Genomic DNA, 23,740 nt, shown 5'->3' on the forward strand with positions numbered 1-23,740 from the left:
TAGGAACCAAAGAACTGTATCCTTCATTGTAGGAAAATGTCTTCCTGGAGAGTCTTCAAGATTATTAGCACGTTTTAGGATATTCTTCCAAGAACCCACCATGGTATTAGGTCACAGTGAAGAGATACTTTATTGTAGAATTTGTTGTGATCATCAGACAATACATACCTTTTGAATATGTTAAGGAATGTGTGAAACACACAGTGCTAGTAATTCTAGTTAACAGTTATCTCTCAAAAAAATTTGATGAAGGCATTTTTAGTGCCATTTCTCAGATGGCAAAATGAAGTACAAAGAAATTAACTTGGCCAACAGTCGCTAAGTGAAGGAGACCTGATTTGTTTTTTTAGAATATTTATTTTGAGAGAGAAAGTGAGAGAGGATCCTAAGCAGGCCCCGTGCTGTCAGCACAGAACCCGATGTGGGAGTTGATTCCATGAACTGCAAGATCATGACCTGAGCCAAAATCAAGAGTCACTTAACTGAGCCAACCAGGCATCCCAAGAGATACGATTCTTGAACAAATAACTTTTCTCTCATACTGCCTTGATATAACAATAAATATGTGGAGATTTCTAAAATTTTTAATGTGAATGTTAAGGAAACACTATATTTTAGGGTGTTTTATAGAACCACTCACCAAAACCCACTAATAATAGAAATTGTTAATTCTCCCTATTCTTTCATATTTTCCCTGTGTGATCGCACTGGCCTGGAATTAAGAATGCTTGGTTCTATAGTTTTCAGCTGAAAACTATAGAAAGCTTATGCAGGTAATTGAAGAAGATATAAAGAAATGGAAAGACATTCCCTGCTCATGGATTGGAAGAATAAATATTGTCAAAATGTCAATACTACCCAAAGCTATCTACACATTCAATGCAATCCCAATCAAAATTGCACCAGCATTCTTCTTGAAACTAGAACAAGCCATCCTAAAATTCATATGGAACCACAAAAGGCCCCGAATAGCCAAAGTAATTTTGAAGAAGAAGACCAAAGCAGGAGGCATCACAATCCCAGACTTTAGCCTCTACTACAAAGCTGTCATCATCAAGACAGCATGGTATTGGCATAAAAACAGACACATAGACCAATGGAATCGAATAGAAACCCCAGAACTAGACCCACAAACGTATGGCCAACTCATTTTTGACAAAGCAGGAAAGAACATCCAATGGAAAAAAGACAGTCTCTTTAACAAATGGTGCTGGGAGAACTGGACAGCAACATGCAGAAGGTTGAAACTAGACCACTTTCTCACACCATTCACAAAAATAAACTCAAAATGGATAAAGGACCTGAATGTGAGACAGGAAACCATCAAAACCTTAGAGGAGAAAGCAGGAAAAGACCTCTCTGACCTCAGCCGTAGCAATCTCTTACTCGGCACATCCCCAAAGGCAAGGGAATTAAAAGCAAAAGTGAATTACTGGGACCTTATGAAGATAAAAAGCTTCTGCACAGCAAAGGAAACAACCAACAAAACTAAAAGGCAACCAACGGAATGGGAAAAGATATTTGCAAATGACACATCGGACAAAGGGCTAGTATCCAAAATCTATAAAGAGCTCATCAAACTCCACACCCGAAAAACAAATAACCCAGTGAAGAAATGGGCAGAAAACATGAATAGACACTTCTCTAAAGAAGACATCCGGATGGCCAACAGGCACATGAAAAGATGTTCAACGTCGCTCCTCATCAGGGAAATACAAATCAAAACCACACTCAGATACCACCTCACGCCAGTCAGAGTGGCCAAAATGAAGAAATCAGGAGACTATAGATGCTGGAGAGGATGTGGAGAAATGGGAACCCTCTTGCACTGTTGGTGGGAATGCAAATTGGTGCAGCCGCTCTGGAAAGCAGTGTGGAGGTTCCTCAGAAAATTAAAAATAGACCTACCCTATGACCCAGCAATAGCACTGCTAGGAATTTATCCAAGGGATACAGGAGTACTGATGCATAGGGGCACTTGTACCCCAATGTTTATAGCAGCACTCTCAACAATAGCCAAATTATGGAAAGAGCCTAAATGTCCATCAACTGATGAATGGATAAAGAAATTGTGGTTTATATACACAATGGAATATTACGTGGCAATGAGAAAAAATGAAATATGGCCTTTTGTAGCAACGTGGATGGAACTGGAGAGTGTGATGCTAAGTGAAATAAGCCATACAGAGAAAGACAGATACCATATGGTTTCACTCTTATGTGGATCCTGAGAAACGTAACAGAAACCCATGGGGGAGGGGAAGGGAAAAAAAAAAAAAAAAGAGGTTAGAGTGGGAGAGAGCCAAAGCATAAGAGACTGTTAAAAACTGAGAACAAACTGAGGGTTGATGGGGGGTGGGAGGGAGGGCAGGGTGGGTGATGGGTATTGAGGAGGGCACCTTTTGGGATGAGCACTGGGTGTTGTATGGAAACCAATTTGACAGTAAATTTCATATATTAAAAAAAATAAATAAATTAAAAAAAAAAAAATATTCCAGCAAAATAAAAGTGGAAAGATAGATGAAACAAGAAAAAAAAAAAAAAAAAAAAAAAAAAAAAGAATGCTTGGTTCTAATCCTGATGTTTCCATTTTCTGGGTCTCAGGTTCTTCATTGTGCTATGAAAGGGTTGGGTTAGAAAATGTGAAAATCTCGGTCCCTTCTCAGTTCAGTTCCATTTGCTTTATGGAGTTGTGTGGCTTTTCCAGATGCTTTTTATCAAGTGTGTTAGTGTCAGCTGGTCTGGCCATTGACACTGGAAGAGGAAATAGTCAATAGGTTCTCAGCTTTGTAGTGTGAAGTCTGAAAGTGGAGACCAGAGTTTTGTTTTCTTACTTTTTGTTGAAGCAGGCTTTTACTGACTACTGCCTGGGATGTTTGGTATTAGTCACAGAGTAGGAGGCTCTGTATGCCAGACTGATAGTGAGTCATCATGGGTAAAGCACAGGACCAGTGGCTGGTATACACAGCCATATTAAAAATGTTGCAGGTGCCCAGGGACCCAGGGACACATGGGAAAGGGGTATTAGGGACTTTGCATAGCGATATCCATCATAAAATTATAAAAATGAATGTGATCTTAGAAAGCAGAAACTTACTTTATAGCTGGGACTCAAGGAAGTGAGGAAAATTGTGCAAGTTTGTAACTTTAGTGTGAAAGTTGAGGATGGAATTCTGGTCTCCCGTCTTCATATCTAACTTCTCACTTATACTTACTTACTTATGCTACATATTATGCCTCCTTTTGTTTCCATTGCTACGATGGTCCTGGATTGTAACACTATAAGAATGTGGTCACTGAGTGAATTGATGTCCATTATATTTCATACACAACCTGAAATGTGTCTGCTTTATTATCAAAACAACGTAAAGCACTTGAAAATTACATTCAACATTAGACAATAAACATAGTGACACACTAGGATCATTTGATAGTATTTTATCATTTTTAAGGGAGTTGAATAATTACTGCTCAAGGATTTATATGTAGCAACTACATACAGATAGTAAACACAAGGTCAATAAACAGAAAAGACAGTAAACAGAAAGGTAGCAATAAATGGCTGCCTTTTGGATTCCACAGAGCTTCTGTTAGGTGAAGTCTTATTTAGCATAGTTACGCAGTAAAGGAAGGCAGTTGATCCTTGAATACTATGGGGGTTAGGGGCACCAACCCCCTATGCAAATGAAAATCCATGTATAACTTTTGACTCCCCCAAAACTTCTAATGTCTACTTTTCTTTTAAAGTTTATTTATTTTGAGAGCGAGATAGAGAGTAAGTAGGGAAGGGACAGAGAGAGAGGGAGGGAGAGAATCCCAAGCAGGCCTTATGCTGTGAGCACAGAACCCTACATGGGGCTCAAACCCACAAACCTTGAGATCATGATCAGAGCCGAACTCAAGAGTTGGGTGCTTAACCGACTAAGCCACCCAGGTGCCCCTCTAATGTCTACTTTCAAATGGAAGCTTTACTAATAAGATAAACAATTAACACATATTTTGTATGTTATATGTACTCTATACTGTATTCTTACAACAAAGTAAGGTAGAGAAAAGAAAATGTTACTAAGAAAATCATAAGGGAGAGAAAATACATTTACAGTACTGTAGTATGTTTATCGAGAAAAAGTCCCCACTTAAAAAAAATAAAAAACATCTGATACATAATATTTCAGCAAATATATGTATGGTATTTGCTGTATCACAAAGGAGATGTCTTTAAAAATGAGCACTTTTAAAAGATCCTTTGGATTCTGCATAAGAAATGAAATAAATACGTATTTATATGATAAGATTTGGTGATATTTCCTTACAGAATGAATCACCTGAAAATGGTGGAAATGAAGAAGCAAATTATCACATTTTTTTGTGTGTTTTACATTTTCTGTTCCTTTTACCTTCCATTTTAACTCTGGAATAATAGCAACTCTCCTTTAAACAACAGAAAACAGACAGTTCGGAGTAACGGAGTATCAAGGGTCTCCTGTACAACAGACTGGAAACAAGAGACTTCAATTCCAAATACCAGATTGGTCCTTGACTATAAGACAATGGGTAGTCACTTCCCCTGGGCTGGCCTAAGCCCTAATATAGAGAAATGATTTTTAAACCCAATGGTTAGGTACAGTGTCTTTGGACACAGAGTAGCATGTCAACTTGGGAAAATTTAATAACAAGTTTCATTGTCTTTAGCAAATGTTGAATCCACATGTAATTCACATGTAAAAATTTTTTAAATATATATATATATTTTAATTGCATGAAATTTATTGTCAAATTAGTTTCCATACAACACCCAGTGCTCATCCCAAAAGATGCCCTCTTCAATGCCCATCACCTACCCTCCCCTCCCTCCCATCCCCCATCAACCCTCAGTTTGTTCTCAGTTTTTAACAGTCTCTTATGCTTTGGTTCTCTCCCAACTCTAACCTTTTTTCTACCCCTCCCCCATGGGTTTCTGTTAAGTTTCTCAGGATCCACATAAGAGTGAAACCATATGGTATCTCTCTTTCTCTGTATGGCTTATTTCACTCAGCATAACACTCTCCAGTTCCATCCACGTTGCTACAAAGGGCCGTATTTCATTCTTTCTCATTGCCACGTAGTACTCCATTGTGTATATAAACCACAATTTCTTTTTTTTTTTTCAACGTGTTTTTTTTTTTTTTTTTTTTTAATTTTTGGGACAGAGAGAGACAGAGCATGAACGGGGGAGGGGCAGAGAGAGAGGGAGACACAGAATCGGAAACAGGCTCCAGGCTCCGAGCCATCAGCCCAGAGCCTGACGCGGGGCTCGAACTCACAGACCGTGAGATCGTGACCTGGCTGAAGTCGGACGCTTAACCGACTGCGCCACCCAGGCACCCAAAACCACAATTTCTTTATCCATTCATCAGTGGATGGACATTTAGGCTTTTTCCACAATTTGGCTATTGTTGAGAGTGCTGCTATAAAGATTGGGGTACAAGTACCCCTGTGCATCAGTACTCCTGTATCCCTTGGGTAAATTCCTAGCAGTGCTACTGCTGGGTCATAGGGTAGGTCTATTTTTAAGTTTTTGAGGAACCTCCACACTGTTTTCCAGAGTGGCTGCACCAGTTTGCATTCCCACCAACAGTGCAAGAGGGTTCCCGTTTCTTCACATCCTCTCCAGCATCTATAGTCTCCTGATTTGTTCATTTTGGCCACTCTGACTGGCATGAGGTGATATCTGAGTGTGGTTTTGATTTGTATTTCCCTGATGAGCGATTTTGAGCATCTTTTCATCACATGTAAAATTTAATAACAAGTTTCATTGTCTTTAGCAAATGTGAATCCACATGTAATTCATATACATTATAGATACAGACAGAATGCAATGAGAGGAAATGCAAAAACATATATTTTTTATTTTTATTTATTTTTTTTTAATTTTTAAAAAATGTTTATTTTTGAGACAGAGAGATGAACTGAGGAGGGGCAAAGAGAGAGAGGGAGACACAGAATCTGAAGCAGGCTCCAGGCTCTAAGTTGTCAGCACAGAGCCTGATGCAGGGCTTGAACTCACCATGAGATCATGACCTGAGCCGAAGTCGGATGCTTAACCGACTGAGCCACCCAGGCACCCTAATATATATTTTTTTAATTAATGAGTACTGGGAGTGTTGATTATGTATATATTTAATTCTGGCGTTAACTATTTTTTACATAATTTCTATGAGTGTTTTTACCTATGAGTCATTTATTTATTTTAATTTTTAGATTCCTTTTTTTAAAATGTTTGTTTTTGAGAGAGAGAGCATGAGCAGAAGAGGGGCATAGAGAGAGGGAGACCCAGAATCCAAAGCAGGCTCCAGGCTCTGAGCTGTCAGCACAGAGCCTGAGGTGGCGCTCAAACACAAGAACCATGAAATGATGACCTGAGTCGAAGTCTGATGCTAACTGACTGAGCACCCAGGTGCCCCACTCATGAGTCTTTTAAAAATCAGAAGTAAGGTCATAGAAACATTGCTGGTCATAAAATATTTTAGAAGTTCTAAAAATAATAGAACACACTTCTGGAGTCTCCTGTTAAATAATAAAATATTATATGTAGCTGTAAAAAGAAAAAAAGTTCCCACCTAAGTGAACCCCCACAGTTCCAATCCATGTTGTTCAAAGGCCAACTGTGTATCACCCACAAGTGAACATTTCAGTGATTCTAATTTGGGTAACTTGCAAATTTAAGTATGAAAGGGTAAACAAAATTCATGTGTTTATTGAAGTAGGAATCAAAAGAAATGTTAAGAATTGAAAGAAAGAATGTAGGCACCCTAAAAGTATTCAGGTACAAAGAAATGATCACAAATGAGAAAGCCTGAAGGACTAATAGTGATGGAAGAGAGGTACTGACTTGTTTGTAGATTTGGGTTTGCAGTTTGGAAATCCTCTCTCTAAACTTTATAAAAACTAATAATTGTGCTAATAATTATGGTGTTGATAATCATAATCTGGCTATGTAGATTTAGCTACATGATTTTATGCAAATCTGTCAACCCTTCTCAACATCTCATTCCTCATTTGTAAAGTAGTTGGACTAGAATATATTTCTTGGATTAACCACTCTGGACAAAGAATCTTATAATTAGTATCTGAGCTCTGTCATGAGGTAAAAAATTACAGTGATGTTTTTAAATTTAATTTACAAAAATTGAATAACTTCGTTTCTTAGACTTATGTGATAGGCACGCTTTTTTCAGTCATCCATAGATACTCCCCATCACCTAATATTATAGACATTTAGGACTAGGACACACAAAAGAAACTTAAATATAGTCCACTTGTACTTCAAAATTTATCGGTAAAGGTGATGAGACCTTAGAGGGATAAAGTTACCTCACTGCTTACTGGTAGAGCCCAAAAGAGGAGCAGATCTTCCTGATTCTCAGTTAAGAGTTTTGTTTTGTTTTGTTTTTCCTTCTGTAGGAAAGACCATGAATGGGTTTTCTTTCTCATGCCAACTCAGATCAATTGGTAGTGCCTGCCTGATGAGAAAGACTGTGGAGTAGAGACCCAGGTACTACAAGAAAAGATTATGATTATTGATTAGTGCTGTCTATGTGAACAGCATAGGGCAATAGCATATATGTTTGCCACTTCTTCTCAAGGCAGTTCTTTATACATGCTCCTTGAGGCTAAACATTCAATATTTCCTCTGCCTTGCTTGTAATTGTCATCATTCACAATATCATTTAATGTTGTCTGAGGTATCATACCCTAAGAGAAGTAATATGTCTCAGTGGACCAGCAGTAGATTTGATCATTCAGAAATGGTCACTCTTAGTGTTTGGATCCTCACTGGGTTTTCTTGAGCCATTTTTCATTTCTTATGTTACAAATATTTTAGGCACCCACATTAGCATCATGTGGCCTGACTAGTATCTCAAAGCTGCCTGGGCAGGGCTGCAGCCCTGAGTGTAGGCTGGTTCTAGTGTTGCCTTTTATTGTAAGATGGTAAAATAGAGTGGAAGAGGAAAGGCAGATAGTTTGTCCTTTATGGTTCTGACAACTTAAGTCTGATTTCTGACAGTCCAATTTTATTCCTGGATATGGTCTTTCTGAGGTATGATGTTGAAGGAAGCTTTCTCCCACTGCTGGCATGCCCTGACTCCCTGGTCTACTCAAAGGAGTTGTGAAAGAAACATACCTTGAACCAATGGCAGTTGTGTTGACTTTACCCTTTACTTCCTACTGCTTTGCAGGATTGTGTAAGAAAATGGGTGGGCCCTCTCAAACTGTTTATATAATCTTTTTCATTTATTCAGGTCTTTTTGCTCATCCCCGTCATCTGGAAGTATTTTGAAAGAAAAAAAGAAGATTCACCTTACTCTTATAAGGAACTAGTTTAAATTCTGAAACCTAGAACACATTTACAAATACACAAAATGGTGTACTTTTCTAGAGCTGTTTAGATACAAGTCAGATTTGAGTTCAAATTGAATCAAACTGAAAGTTTAGTTATATTCTAGTCCAAATTCTTTGTTTTACAAACGAAGAAATTGAAACTCAGGGTCTAGGGAGATTAAGTGACTTTTTCAATGGTACATGTCAGAAGAAACAATAGGAAGAGAAAAATCCAGAACATTCCAATATTTGGTCTAATGTATTATATCTCCTACCACACTGCCATCATTGGTTTTAGAATTATAAAAATTTGATTTGCTTTTTTTTAAACTTTTTAAAAAAAGTTTATTTTGAGAGAGAGGGAGAGAGAAAAAGAGAGAGACAGTGCATGCGAGCGGGTGAGGGGCAGAGAGAGAGGGAAAGAGAATCTCAAGCAAGTTCCATGCTGTCAGTGTTAGCTGGATGTGTGACTTGATATCATAAACCATGAGACCATGACCTGAGCCAAATCAAAAGTTGGATGCTTAACTGACTGAGCCACCCAGGCAATCCTAACATTTGGTTTTACTTTTCAACTGATTAGTTTTTTTTAAAAAAAGGTTTTATTCATAGTTTAGCAAAAACTTAATACTGATACTCATTTTTGGTGTTTTGCAAGCCACTACTATTCTAGATTTTATTTTATTTTATTTTTTAAATTTTTTTTTTTCAACGTTTTTTATTTATTTTTGGGACAGAGAGAGACAGAGCATGAACAGGGGAGGGGCAGAGAGAGAGGGAGACACAGAATCGGAAACAGGCTCCAGGCTCCGAGCCATCAGCCCAGAGCCTGACGCGGGGCTCGAACTCACGGACCGCGAGATCGTGACCTGGCTGAAGTCGGACGCTTAACCGACTGCGCCACCCAGGCGCCCCTAGATTTTATTTTTATTTTGTATAAGCTTGTAATGGGCACTGAAGTCTCTCTATGGTTGCTGGATTCATCTTCTAGCTTTAAAGATTCTACTGTCCCCAGCTACATTTCAATTTCTGCATTATTTTCAGCCTGAGGGAAGTAGGAATACGCCAAACATTCATGGTGAGGCTGTTACAACTTCCAGCCCAGTTTAAAACCTAGACTTGGAAGCACCTTCAGAATGACTCCTGGTTCCACAGAGAGCAAGTGTCCTGAGTCCAGAATGATGCTTAATATATAGCAACAAGATTTTAAACATCTCTGCTCATGTTCCAGATTATCACATCTAATATATAGCTTCTACTCACAGGTAGTTTGGGAATCTGTCTATATTAAATTTAAATATTTGGTGACTAGCCTACAACTAATTGCATTTGAATTAGGGAAGAATGTGTTAACAAGTAATAGCACTAACTAGTACTCACGGGAGAGTATTCTAACTATAGTCTAATGAGGCTCTTGGCAACAAAAGCCCTCAAGTTTTGTTTCTTAAAGTGTAAAGATTAGGTGTTCATGAAGTTGGAAAGAAAAACAAAACTATTCTTGCAGATGGAAGGGAGAATGAAATGGAATGCTTGCAGTCTTTTTTATGGAAATTTGGATCTGTACTGCACAATTTTAGTGTTTAAACAAGACTGGAGGCCTTGAAGGATGATTTTTAAATGCTGGATTAGAAACACCCGATGGAATTGCTTCCCTGTGAAATGGAAAGCCTTCTTAAATGAAAAAGAGCCTCACTCAGTAATACTTAATTTCCTAAAATGAGTGCCCCATACCCTATAACCCTGGATAATTTCAGGTAGAATATGTTTTCTATAAGAATAAAAATGGACAGCATGTCTGAACTTGGTAAGATTAGATACATAATGTGAATTTCCCTTGGGAAACCTTAATAATTATTGAGGTTATTTGAGGCTCTGTTGCAAGCAATCTAAGTGAAATCTCCCAAAGCATTTCATGGAGATATTTCCTCAAGAAGTAATTTGTTAAAACTCCCCCCAAAACAAAATTGAACTTACATTTCCTCTGTTCTGTGTAATATAATCCATGGACAGACAAGAATAAGCTTATTTTTTGCTTGTAAAATTTTTGGGTGATGCTGCTTTTTCTAACCACCTCACCATCTGTCAAGTTATAGCTTTGATTGCTCCCAGGACCATCTTGCACCAGCATCTTCCTTCATGGTCTGAACTGACTTCCATCTTGCCTTCTTCTCTACCCTCTCCCTCTCTCTTCTTCCCTTTTTTCCCCCTCCCTTCTCCTCCCTCCATCACTCTGTCCCCTGCCCCTCACCTTTCTTTTTGTTCTTCTCTGTCACCTTTATTTAAAAGGGGTTTCTTCTTTTGACTTATGTTTTCCCCAAGAGGTCAGTTTTTCTATTTCTCTGGTTCTTCATAATACAGTCTTTAGAGATATAAAAATACAACATAAACACAATCCTCTGTGATTTTTCAGCAGAAAGATATGGTATGTATTACTTTCTCTCATAGGATTCTTTATGGGGTAAATATTTCCAGATACCTCAAATCTGTTTGTTATGTTTACTATTAGAAACAACAGCACTTCTTTTTCTCTATCATAACACAATTATGTACTGGGATAGATCCCATTTCTACTGCTCTGAGATCAGAAGTTTCATAAGCCAGAGATGAGTTCAATTATTTAATTCAATAAACAGTTATTGAGCATTTACTAAGTCCAGGATACTGTTGGCTATTGTGAACAAGATGTGATCTGTCCTATCTATCAAGGAGTTCTCAATCTAGCATGGGAGAAACTCTGTAAATGAATATTCAGCCCTGAAATGATGGCTACAGCATAGTATCCAGCGAAGATTTAGGAACTCAGTAAGCAAGCAAGAGATGAGTAAAGATGAAGATCTTTTATTTGTCAGTGTTTTACTTTAGCTCTGTATAGTTTTGAGATATATTAAGTAATGTCTTTTTACTTTACAGTTCTTGTTACTTTATAGTCATTGTCATTACTTTATGGTCATAGCTAATGTGTGGTTGTGTTACCTATGTGAATGTTTATGGAGAGGTAACATGTTTCTGGTAGAGTCTTCCTCAGAAAGAGATTTGTTGATTTGACTCTATGACCCTGATTTAAGGTTGGTAGTGTATTTTAGTCCAGCTTTCATAGAGCCACTTTATAAGATCCTTCAGATAAGTAAGTCTTTTGCTCTAGATTAGAGCTACTATATAAGTAGCTCTTTTGCAGAGAGCTGGCCCTCTTAGGATGAGCTGACGCATACCAAGAGAGAAGGCTTCCTGGATTAGTTTCACAAAGTGACAGGTTTGTTCCCTGGTCAGGATTTGTTTCATGTGTGTGAAGGTTGAGATGGGGTTGAGGAGTCTTTTCTGTTTTCATGGGGGAATGACTCTGGTATAAAAGTGATATAACCCTTTAATAAGATGATTTCAGTTCAAGGACACAAGCAACCAAAGCCAGTCTGGGACTTTAGGGAGCACGCCTGCCCGGAGCTATCCAAGGTACTGAACCACTTAAGGGATTTCTGTGTTGCTTGCTAATCTAGCACAACAAACTTTCAGGCATTTAAAAATCTAGCTTTGCTTTTTTTCTGACAAGAAATTACCTAACCTGTATATTTTTGATATTTCTTGCTCTAGTTTTGGCTAAATCTAGCCCATTTCTTGTTTCATATATTTCATCATTCAGCAAATATTTAGGTATAACCTTCTGTGTGTCAGATTTTTTTTTAAGTTTATTTATTTTGAGAGAGAGAAAAGCACTAGTGGGGAGGGGAAGAGAGAGAGGAGAGAACAAGGAAGGATCCCAAGCAAGCTCTGCACTGGCAGCACGGAGCCAGACACGGGGCTCAGGCCTAGCCCCTGGCTCAGAGCTGGATGTGGGGCTCAAACCCATGAACTGTAAGATCGTGAGTTGAGCCAAAGGCAGACAATTAACTGAGCCACCCAGGCACCTCAGACACTCTTGCAGTAGTTAAAGTGCTTTGATTTATTATTATGAAATGCAAATCATTAGTTTGTGTGTGTATGTGTGTGTGTGTGTGTGTGTGTGTGTGTGTGTAATTTGGGTTAAAGGAACAAATTTTACAACTAGCATAACTAAAGGATTCCAGGGGGGATTTTTTTTTTTTGAATGTTTTATTTTTTTGACAGAGAGTGCAAATGGGGGAGGGGCAGAGAGAGAGGGGGACATAGGATCTGAAGCAAGCTCTGTGCTGACAGTGGAGAGTCTGATACACGACTCCAACTCATGAACTACGAGATCATGACCTGGGCCAAAGTCAGATGCTCAACCAACTAAGCCACCCAAGTGCCCCAGGATTCCAGGTTTTTGAGTGTTGTTTAAAGAACCTGGTTTCTGAGTTCAAAGGTTGTGTTTTGTTTGCCTTTGTTTTCAGTACATAGAAAAGCCCTTGTCATGTAAGGGACACTCGAGAAATTATATTCCGCTGATAATAAATTTTAATTTTTTTTGAGTAGTTATCTATGCCATGTTACAGTAAAATATATTTTTCAACCTATAGGTAAAGTGATTTGGGGAAAAATAATTTTGAGCGTAAGAAAAGTTTTGCTGTCAGTACTCTAGATCAAGCATGCACATAATCTTAAGGAGTATAGAGTAAGATTTTTGGCACATTCTTATATATATCAGTATCAAATTATAGATATATCAGCAAACTGGGAATAAAGGGACCAGAAACTTCTAGTTCAGGATTTTGTATGTGTATGTTATCTCAATCGTCTTGTCATTCTGTTTTAGTCAGGCTAATCTTTTCTGTATTTAAGTAAACTAACCATCACTTGTTTACCTAACCCTCTACTCCAAAAAAAGGGGAGAAAGAGTTTTTCCTTGGATAACAGCAACACATGACCAAGGAAGGTGCAGTGTGTTCTTAGCTGTCCTTTTGTAATTCCTACTTCTAAAGACTTGGCAAGACAATTTGTCTTAACTTCCCTGGAAATGTTGGTTTCTTGCAGTGAGTATGATTCTAAAGGAGAAACCTGACTTATCAATGAGTAAGACCCTGTAAGGGGTACAGAATACACAGTGTTCCTGGTGTTCTCAAAACCAGTGATTATGTAGGGTTAGTGTGGGTAGACCTGCCATTTCCAACCTGGTGTTAATAAAATGTTATTCTTGGGAAAGGTCTGTGACAGACAGCCTGAGCAGAATATATAATGTCTGGCTAAAATTGAGTCAGGATCAGTGTTCAAATATAGTGATTTGTCACTATCCACATCCGTTTCTGTGTTGTGCTTCTTTATCAACATGTGGACTTAAAAACTTGGTAAGGTCCAAATTCTATCATGCCTTGAAAATGTCATTGTTTCTTGGAATTGCCATATTTGGCCATTTTTCTTGGCATCTGAGTGAGAAATCAAAAATTGAGAGAAAATAGGGTTGAGTGATAAGCTCCTTCCCTGGAGATGTTTACTGTTGGCTGTGGACCAAGTTTAGTTATTTTGATGGCTTTTATTTCCCATTCCTTTTTTTTTCTTTTATTTCTTTTTTGTTTTGTTTTTGTTTTTTGAGAGGGAGAGAATGCAAGTAGGGGAGGGGCAGAAAGAAAAGGAGAGAGAATCCCAAGCAGGCTCCATGCTCAGTGCTTCAGGGTAGAGCTCGATGCAAGGCTTGGTCTCATGGCTGTGAGATCAATAACTGAGCTAAAATCTGGAGTTGGATGCTCAACCAACTGATTTCCCATTCTTCATGGCAGTAATAGGTACTCGTTTAGTCACTATAAGGTGTGAGAATTTATGGATCTCAGCAGAAACCCAGAGAGACCTGTGCAACAGTCTTGTTTCCTACTTATTACCCAGATCTAAAATTAGTTAAAATTTGTTGATTCTACTTAAGTTGCGTGATTTAGTTATAAAGTAATCTGTTACCTTCTTGCATTGTCCCCAGAGTTGACTTGATAATGAAGACTTACTCAGATAAAAATAGGTTAAACAGAGAAGCTTGACCAACACTCAGAGACTGAAGCATTCTTTAAATACTTGTCTCCATTTTAGGGGGAAGGAATCCATGCCATTGTTTTGTTGTTTTTGTTGTTGGTATAGTTTTGCTTGCTTAATATAGACTATGTGTAATATAAGTGTTATTTATACATGATCTGACTTAATCTTATGAGTCTATTGTGTAATATTATTACTTCCATTTTATTTGTGAGAAAGGTAGTTAGGAGAGCCAAGTAACTTTTGAATCACCCTAGAATTAGGAATTAGAACTGAGGATTTGGATACACGTCTGTCTGACATTAGAATCATTGGTTTTAATCACTCTTTTTACATGCTTACTTTAATATTCCTTTGTAAATAAAGTGCTATGTCAGAAGATAGAAAAGACTGTTACTGTAAGAAATAGAAAACATTTTGATGTTTTTAGGGAAATACAAAAAGTTACAGAATAAAAGCTGAAGATGATTATAACAGTGGTATTGTAATCTCTTAAATCAAGTAATTTCTGGATATACCTAATTCTCTTGAAATATAGTTTGACACATGCTGTATCTTGTAACACTTGATTCTGGTGAGGTTTATTTCTAGGTGGCCTTACATAAAAATAAAGATCTCGATGACTTGAACTAATATTGCAACTATTCAGAGAAAAAATGGAGACAGATACAAAACAGATATAATTTTGTTCATTAGTTTTTGTTTGTATTTGAGCTTCTGATAGGAATTTATTTCAAATATATGGTTACTGCATAAATTTAAGAAAGCCAAACTAAAGAAAAATTGGATAGCCTGTATATTGATCATATGTTTTAGGAGTTCCTTGTCAAATGTCCTGAGAAAATATTTTCCCCACTTGTTTCAGAATTAGAGTATGTTGGCATAGTAGGCATACACATATCTGTTATTCACTTTTAGAAATTCAAAGTAAATTCTTCACATAAAAAGAATACATGATCATGAGCTTGGGAATATGGTGGAGTAGGAGAACCCTGAGTTTACTCCTTCCTACGTTCACAACTACATCCAAGTCTGTGAAGGGCGAGAGGGATCCAAAGACTGACAGAACAACCTTGACAACTAAATATAGAGAAGAAGCTCATCTGAAAGGTCAAGAAGGTCAGAAAGGTAGAGGGAAGCTGCTTGCAGCGGGAGGGAGCTGTGCGGAGAGGCATCATAAAAAGGACGGTTTATACAATGCAGGGGGCAAAGGAGTGTCAGATCAGTTCATACCGATTTTGGAGTATGAGCATATTGGGGGACTTCGTTGAACATGAAAGAGCTGGCAGGTACCATTTTCCTTTACTGCCCCCCCAGTGTAAACACAGAACCACCTGCAGGAGGCAGGGCTGCACTGACACTTGCAGCCTTGGCTCAGGGTTCAGGGCAAATTTTGTTAAAGCTGTTATGCATCCTGCCCAGCCACCTGGTCCACAGCTGTTGCTATATGCCACTCCCAGTCACCACCCTATGCCCACCAGGCAATCCAGTCACCATTGCAAGCCAGATGCAGCCATGCCCGGCCATTGTTGCACATTGTGCCCAGCCTTGTGCACCAGCTCACCGCTCCCGCCCCTGCCCCCTCCCCTGGTGTGCAGCCCTCATCTGCTGTAGTACTTTGGGGGATCTGTCATAGGACTAGTTTCTTGGTACAAATATTGTTAATACTACCAGCCACCTTCCACATTCCCCCGTGGGCATGCCCCCTGAGTCTCCCTGACACCACAGAAAGTGAGCACAGTACAGAACAGACAGTGCAGACGAGTTCACTGAAAGGAAAAATGACTCAGACACATCAGCAGGGCATAAGCAACACACATGGGATGCTCTCCTGAAGTGCCTGGTTCTGGTGAACAGGGGACATTGCACTGTAGGGCACTCTAGGACCTTCTCTTCATAAAGTCACTGCTGTCAAGAGCACAGGACATAGCTGACTTCCTTAACACAAAGAAACAGACACAGGGAGGCAGACGAAATGAGACAGGAAAATGTAAGGATAGGACAAGGCCACAGTCAGAGATGTAAGTGAAAACAGATGTAAGTAACATGAGTGATAGAGAATTTAAAGCAGTGATCATAAGGATACTCACTGGACTTGAGAAAAGAGTGGAAGACATGAGTGACACCCTTAACACAGAGATAAGGAATAACATTGCAGAGATAAAGGGCCCAATAAAGACAAAGGGGAAACACACTTGATGGAATGAATAGTAGGATGGAACAAGCAAAGGAATGAATTAGTGCCATTAGAGAGCAATGGCAAGTACTGAAGCTCAGCAAAAGAGAGAAAAGAATCACACAAAACAAGGATACACTTAGGGAACTCAGTGACTCCATCAAATGTAGTAACATTTGTATTATAGTAGGCACAGGAAAAGAAAAGCAGACAAACTGGAGCTGAAAATTTATTTGAAGAAATAATAGCTGAGAACTTCCCTTATCTGGGAAAGAAACAGATATCCAGATCCAGAAGGCACACAGAACTCCCATCAAAATCAACAAAAGCAGACCCACACCAAGATATACTGTAATTAATTTTTCAAATACAGTGATGAAGAAAAAAAAATCTTAAAAGCAGAAAGACAAAAGAAGTCAGTAACTTACAAGGGAAAGCCCATAAGACTAGCAGGAGATTTTTCAACAGGAACTTGGCAAGCCAGAAAGGAGTGGCATGATATATTTAAACTGCTGAATGGGAAAAATCTGCAGCCAAGAGTACTCTTCCAGCAAGGCTATCATTCAGAAAAGGAGGAGAGATGAAGAGTTTCCCAGAAAACCAAAAACTAAAGAAGTTCGTGACCACTAAAACAGCTCTGCCAGAACTATTAAAGGGGCTTCTTTGAGTGGAAAGAGGAGACTAAACTTGACAGTATAAAGATAAGAAATAGAAAAGCAGTAAGAATGGATGTTTTTTTAAAAAACAATCAAGGAGTCACAATAAAAGGCAATAAAATATACATATACCTAATAACATATACTTAAATGTGAGGAGAGGAGAAAAGAATGGGTTCAAACTTAAACAGTCATCAACTTAATATAGACTGATACTTGTGGAAGAGGTTATATACAAACCTAATAATAACCACTATGAAAACCCACTAATAAGCATGCAAAGAATAAAGAGGGAGAAAGCCAAATGTATCCCTAAAGAAAATCAGCATAACATGAAAGAAAGACAAAAGATTAGAGAAAATCTTCAGAAATAACCACAAAACAAGAAATAAATTGACAGGAAGTACATATCTGTCAATAATTACTTTGGAGCATTTAGTCCATTTAAATTTAATCAAAAGATACAGAATGACAGAATGGAACAAGAACCATCTATATGCTACCTGCAAGAGACTCAATTTAGACTGAAAGACACCTGCAGGTTGAAAGTGAGGGGATGGAGAAACATCATGCAAATGGATGTCAGAAGACAGCAATACTTATATTGGACAAAGTAGACATTAAAACAAAGACTGTCACTGGGGCGCCTGGGTGGCTCAGTCAGTTAAGCATCTGACTCTTGGATTCAGCTCAGGCCATGGTTTTATGGGTTGTGTGTTCAAGCCCCGCATTGGGCTCTGGGCTGGCAGCATGGAATCTCTTGGGATCCTCTCTTTCCCTCTCTTTCTGCCTCTCCCCTGCTCACTCACTCTTTCTCTCTCAAAATAAATAAACTTAAAAAGAAAAAGAAAAAAAATGACTGTCACAAGCGATAAAGAAGGGCACTATATCATAATAAAGGTGACAAACCAATAAGATCTAATAATTGTAAATATTTATGCACCCAACATAGAAGCACCCAAATAAACAAAACAAATAATGAGAAACATAAAGGAACTAATTGATAATAATACAATAATAGTAGGGGACTTTAACATTCTACTTACATCAATTGACAGATCATCTAAACAGAAAATAAACAAGGAAATAAAGGCTTTGACACACTGGAACAAATGGATTTAATGGATATACTCAGAACATTGTATCCGAAAACAGCAGAATACACATTCTTTTCAAGTACACACCGAACATTCTCCAGAATAGACCACGTAGTAGCCCACAAAGCCAGCTTCAACAAATTCAAGAAGGTCAAAGTCAAAATATGCATCTTTTCCAACCAAAAAGCTATTACACTATATGTCAGCCACAATAAAAATTCTGGAAAGACCACAAATACATGGAGGCTAAATAACATGCTACTAAACAATGAATGGGCCAATCAAGAAATCAAAGAGACACAAAAGCACGTGGAAACAAATTGAAAATGAAAACACAGTGATCCAAAACCTTTAGGGTGCAGCAAAAGCAATTCTTTGAGGGAAGTTTATAGCAGTACACTTCTACCTCAAGAAGCAAAAGACATTTCAACCTAACCTTAGACCTAAAGGAGCTAGAAAAACAACAACAAACAAAACTTAAAGCCAGCAGAAGGAAGGGTATAATAAAGATTAGGACAGAAATAAATGATATAGAAACCAAAAAACAATGGAACAGATCAATGAAACCAGGAGCTGGTTCTTTGAAAAAAAAATTGATAAACCTCTAGCTAGACTTACCAAGAGAAAATTAGAAATAAATAAATAAAATCATAAATGACAGAGTAGAAATAACACCACAGATATACAATCATAAGAGAATATTATGAAAAGCTACATGTTAACAAATTAGACAACTTAGAGGAAATAGATAAATTCCTAGAAACATATAACCTACCAAAACTGAAACAGGAAGAAATAGAAAACTTGAACAGACTGATATCCAGCAAAGAAAGTCAGTAATAAAACAAAATAAAACAAACTCACAACAAACAACAGTCAGGTCCAGATGGTTTCACAGGTGAATTCTACCAAACATTTAAAGGAGTTAATACCTATATTTTGTCAAACTATTCCAAAAAATAGAAAAGGATGGAAAACTTTCAAATTCATTTTAAAATCAAAACCAGATTAAACACACCACTAAAAAAGAGAACTATAGGCCACTATCTCTGATGAATATAGATGTAAAAATTCTCAACAAAATACTAGCAAACTAAATTCAACAATACATTTAAAAAAAGCATTCACCACAATCAAGTGGTATTTATTCCTGGGTTGCAAGGTGGTTCATTATTTGCGCATCAATCAATGTGATATACCCCATCAATAAGTGAAAGGATAAAAACTATAAGATCACTTCAATAGAAGCAGGAAAAGCATTTGACAAAGTACAACACCCATTCATAATAAAAACCTTCAACAAAGTAGATTTAGAGGGAACATACCTCAACATAATAAAGGCCATATAAGATAACCCACAGCTAACATTATGACTTTATGTTATTTTGCATTCCTGTTATTTCCAGTGAGATATAATCTACTTTATTACATTTCTATTTTTGAGGTGTTGTATGTATGTGTGTCTATGTATAATTTATTTTTTGTGTTTCAGACTAAGATGTTTTATTTTTTTAATACCATCATAACTCTCATCCATCTTATTGGGGAGCTTCTCTGCATTTATTAAAATGTCATTTATTAGGACTAATCAAGGAAGCAGTGTGAATAAGAAAATATTTTTAAAGTGTTTTTTTCGTATCGTGTATAGCTACTAGAGCAACTTTTTAAACAACAATTTGAAGTAATGCTGAACCTATGCTATTGAAGTTATAATTAATTTAGAAACATCATCATCTATTTGCCTACAGTGTCATAAAAACTTGAAAATAATCCCTCCCGTAATTCAATCATGTCTCTTAGATTTCTTCTTTAATTTGCCTAACAACATTGTTTTTTGTTTTAAGAGCATCTTCAGCCTAATTCTTACAGTCCTATTATCATAACAAAAAAAAAACAATGAGGATTCTCTACATCCTTTATTATCATAGGGACATATTTTAACATCTACTAATGTGACTAAAAATTAGAGAAGGTGAGAGTGGGGTAAGGATGGTAATGACATCTGGTGTAAAAGCCAAAGAGCAACCAGTTGGTATTTTTATTCTAGCCAGGTGATAACAGGTTTTCATTACATGTCTAAATCTCAAATAGCTTTGGAATCCCATTTGACTGCAGAATTTTAAAATGTTTAAACATTTTAACACATGTGTTTTGGTGACCAAAGTTTTTAATAACGTGTATCTTCATGAAGTTGAGTGGATTTCTATTAGGATGATCATTACCAAATGAGATAAATATTCTAATGGAAATTACCCTCTTGGAATGCATATATATATCTTCTGGTAATTGAAAGTGTGTTATTTGTGTTGATCAACCTGTATTTCCAGGAGTATTGATAAATGTAAATTACATAGTAGCACAATAGGCTTTTTGGTTGACCCTATTTTTTAACACAATTTTTAATGACTTGTTTCACCACAAAACTTCTTATTGCAAGAACATTGGAAGCATTTAAAAAACTGTAAGAAAAAATATAAAATTAAAATGACCTGCCATTATTTAGATAAAACCAGGATTAACATTTTGATCTAAAGGCCCTTACTCTCTTTTCTATCTAAATCTGTGTTCACTTGTTTATTAACAAAAGTCGAATCCTATTGTGCATATTGTTTTATAACCTGTTTTGGCCAACATGTGGCCGAATTATTAAAAAACAAAAAAAAAACTTTAGCCATTTTACAGATAAAATGTACCTTTTTTCAATTTGTTTGATTTTTAACTTGCTATTGCTATTGAGGTTGACATTTTTCTTGTTGATGAGCCATTTGCCTTTCTTCTGTAAATTGTTCATATCTTTCAGTACATAATAAAAAATTATTGAGTCATTTCTATTTTTTCTTTACAATATTAGGTGTTTTTTGTAATTCATCATTGTAACATTTAATTCCTTACTTTAAAATGCCAGAGCTTTTTGTTTTTTTCTTCTTTTTGACAGGCTGTCAAGGAATATTGCATGATTTCATGGTTGTAATGCTGAAATGGTAGGGTTTCAGGATCATTTACTCAGCTCTGACTTTGAGCTTGCAATTCCACTTCATAAAGTGTCCACACCTACCTTTGGTATGCTTATATATACAGAGAAATATTAAAATTTTTTTTAATGTTTATTTATATTCAAGGGAGAAAGAGACAGAGCGTGAGCAGGGGAGAGGCAGAGAGAGAGAGAGAGAGAGAGAGAGAGAGAGAGAGAGAGAGAGACAGAATCTGAAGCAGGCTCCAGGCTCCGAGCTGTCAGCAGCACAGACACGGGGCTCAAACACACAAGCTGTAAGATCATGACCTGAGCCAAAGTTGGACATTCAGCTGACTGAGACACCCAGGTGCCCCTATACAGAGAAATCTTAATCATCAAGCTAACATAGAATTCTAAGAGTTGCTGAAATATTTTCTAAAACACTTTGAGCTCAGAGAAAGAGTTATCAATTGCTTCAGCAGTTACTTGCATGTTTAGTTATGCTGATTATTGCACTAAAAGGTTAAACCCTCTTACACTGAGGCTCAACTTCCACACTATATATTATTAGCTTCCACACTATATATTATTAGAAGGAGTCTACAGATGCCACTTTCACTGGGAAGACCTGTTCTGTAAGCTCTCTTGACCTGAAGGGCCTTTCCCAAGATCCATTCTCTATAAAACTAACTTCCAGGAAAGATCCTGTATCAAAATTGATTACTTATATTAATCAGTTATTTTTACTACTTTACTAATCTTTAAATGCCAACAGGAATTTAGTCTCCAAATTCCTAGCATATATTAGAGTCCTTCTCCACTAATATTTTCCAAATGTGTATAATGTTCTTAGTTTTAGTCACATACTATATTCAGTATCTTTTTCAGAAAATATTTTTTTTAAGTTAAGCATGTCTTTACAGATAAAAATGTGAGCAAGTTACCTCCATTTTCCATTTATCTTCATCTGACTTGACTTGATGCTGCTTTTCTTTACAAATAGAAATAAGAATTTATTTCCACCCAGTGAATGTTTCTCATAGGAGAAAACATGCCATTAAAAAATGTCTCTACTCTGTGTTTCAGTCCCTTGTACATACAAGCATGTTCTGGGAATTACCTCTATGTGTTCATAATGGTAAGCAATTGAGAGTCATGGTGAAATGTTTTTATAAAGGAATTCCCCCAAAAAAGGCATAGGAAAAAGTTGGCTTCTACTAAGAGTCATTCATATGCTGGTATTTCTGGTGCTTCTTCATTCTTTCTCCTGAAAGAAGTTATCCTTAATATGTCTCAAAACACTGTAACTGTAAAACCACATCCTGCTGGGGATGGCTCTACAACTGCTTATATTTTTAATGCTGTGTTGCTCCCTTTTGGACCCTAAGAGAAATCAGCAACCTGTAAACCAGGAACAAGAGGAGCATATGTCTTTTGGAAAATAGCATCTGAGTGATTCACTGAAACAGGCCATTTCTCGGGATCATTCCAATTGTAAGGCATGATATGGCTCTGTGATGCTTTGAGTGAATGTTGGGCTTTGTAGAATGTCAAAGGTGTTCTGCTTTTTAATATTTGGATTTTTAAATAAAAGGATATAGACTACAAATGGCCTTTTTGATGTTTAGAGTCATTGTGGGAAGTCACCCATGATAGTTTTTGTTTCTCTGTGGGAACCATACCACAGAAGAGTTCCCCTGGATTAGCATCTGATATTATTCACATATCACCTATGTGCTAATTTGAGAGTGTTTACAAGTGTCATGAATGATGATTCGAAAGGATAGTATGCTGACTCTTACTCCTTTTATTAAAATACGTCTGATGGGCTAGTGAGAGAATGTTAAAGGTGAATATTTTCAGAAATACTTTGAAAATAAAGACCAGATTGGTGAGCCTAGTTTTCTCCATAGGTTGATATGATTAAAAGGTCTTTCTTTAATGTGTTTGTAGTTATAACCTTTCTGCAGATTCTGAGAAGTCAGGGCTCAGGAAGGCTTTAATATTCATCCTAGTCAATTCTTTCATTTTATGGGCTAGAAAACTGAACCATAGAGTAGAATAATTGCCCAAAGCTACACAGATTGCAAATCAGTAGTAGAACCCAAGTCTTCTGTTTACCCTCACTTTTGCTAGAAGTTTATCCCAATTCAGGTATGCTTACATATCACCTTGGGTAACTTTTGTAATTGCCAAATCCATTAGCGGGTCCTGTTGACTTCACTTCCAACATGAATCTTCTATCTGTTCATGTCTCTCCATCCACACTATTACCCTCTAAAATCTTATGCCTTGATCACTGAAATGCTCTCCTGATTTCTCTGCTTCCAGAACTTCCTGCTCCTTATTTCATAAGGAAAAGAAAGGGCAAAATGATCTCCTTAAAAGTATCGATTGGATCATGGTTTTTCTCTACTGAAAATCCTAGGCTGATTTCCCTTGCAACTAGAATTAATCCCAAATTTCTTTCCAGGGCCCGAAGCATCTGTATGATATATGCCCTGCCTTTCTCTAGAACCTCATCTCCTACCTCTGTCCCTGATGTACTATGCTACAGCCACTTCAGCTCCCTTTGTTCCTCCAAACGGAAGGC

The sequence above is a fragment of the Neofelis nebulosa genome, chromosome 3, assembly GCF_028018385.1.
Source record: "Neofelis nebulosa isolate mNeoNeb1 chromosome 3, mNeoNeb1.pri, whole genome shotgun sequence".
Lineage (NCBI taxonomy): Eukaryota > Metazoa > Chordata > Mammalia > Carnivora > Felidae > Neofelis > Neofelis nebulosa.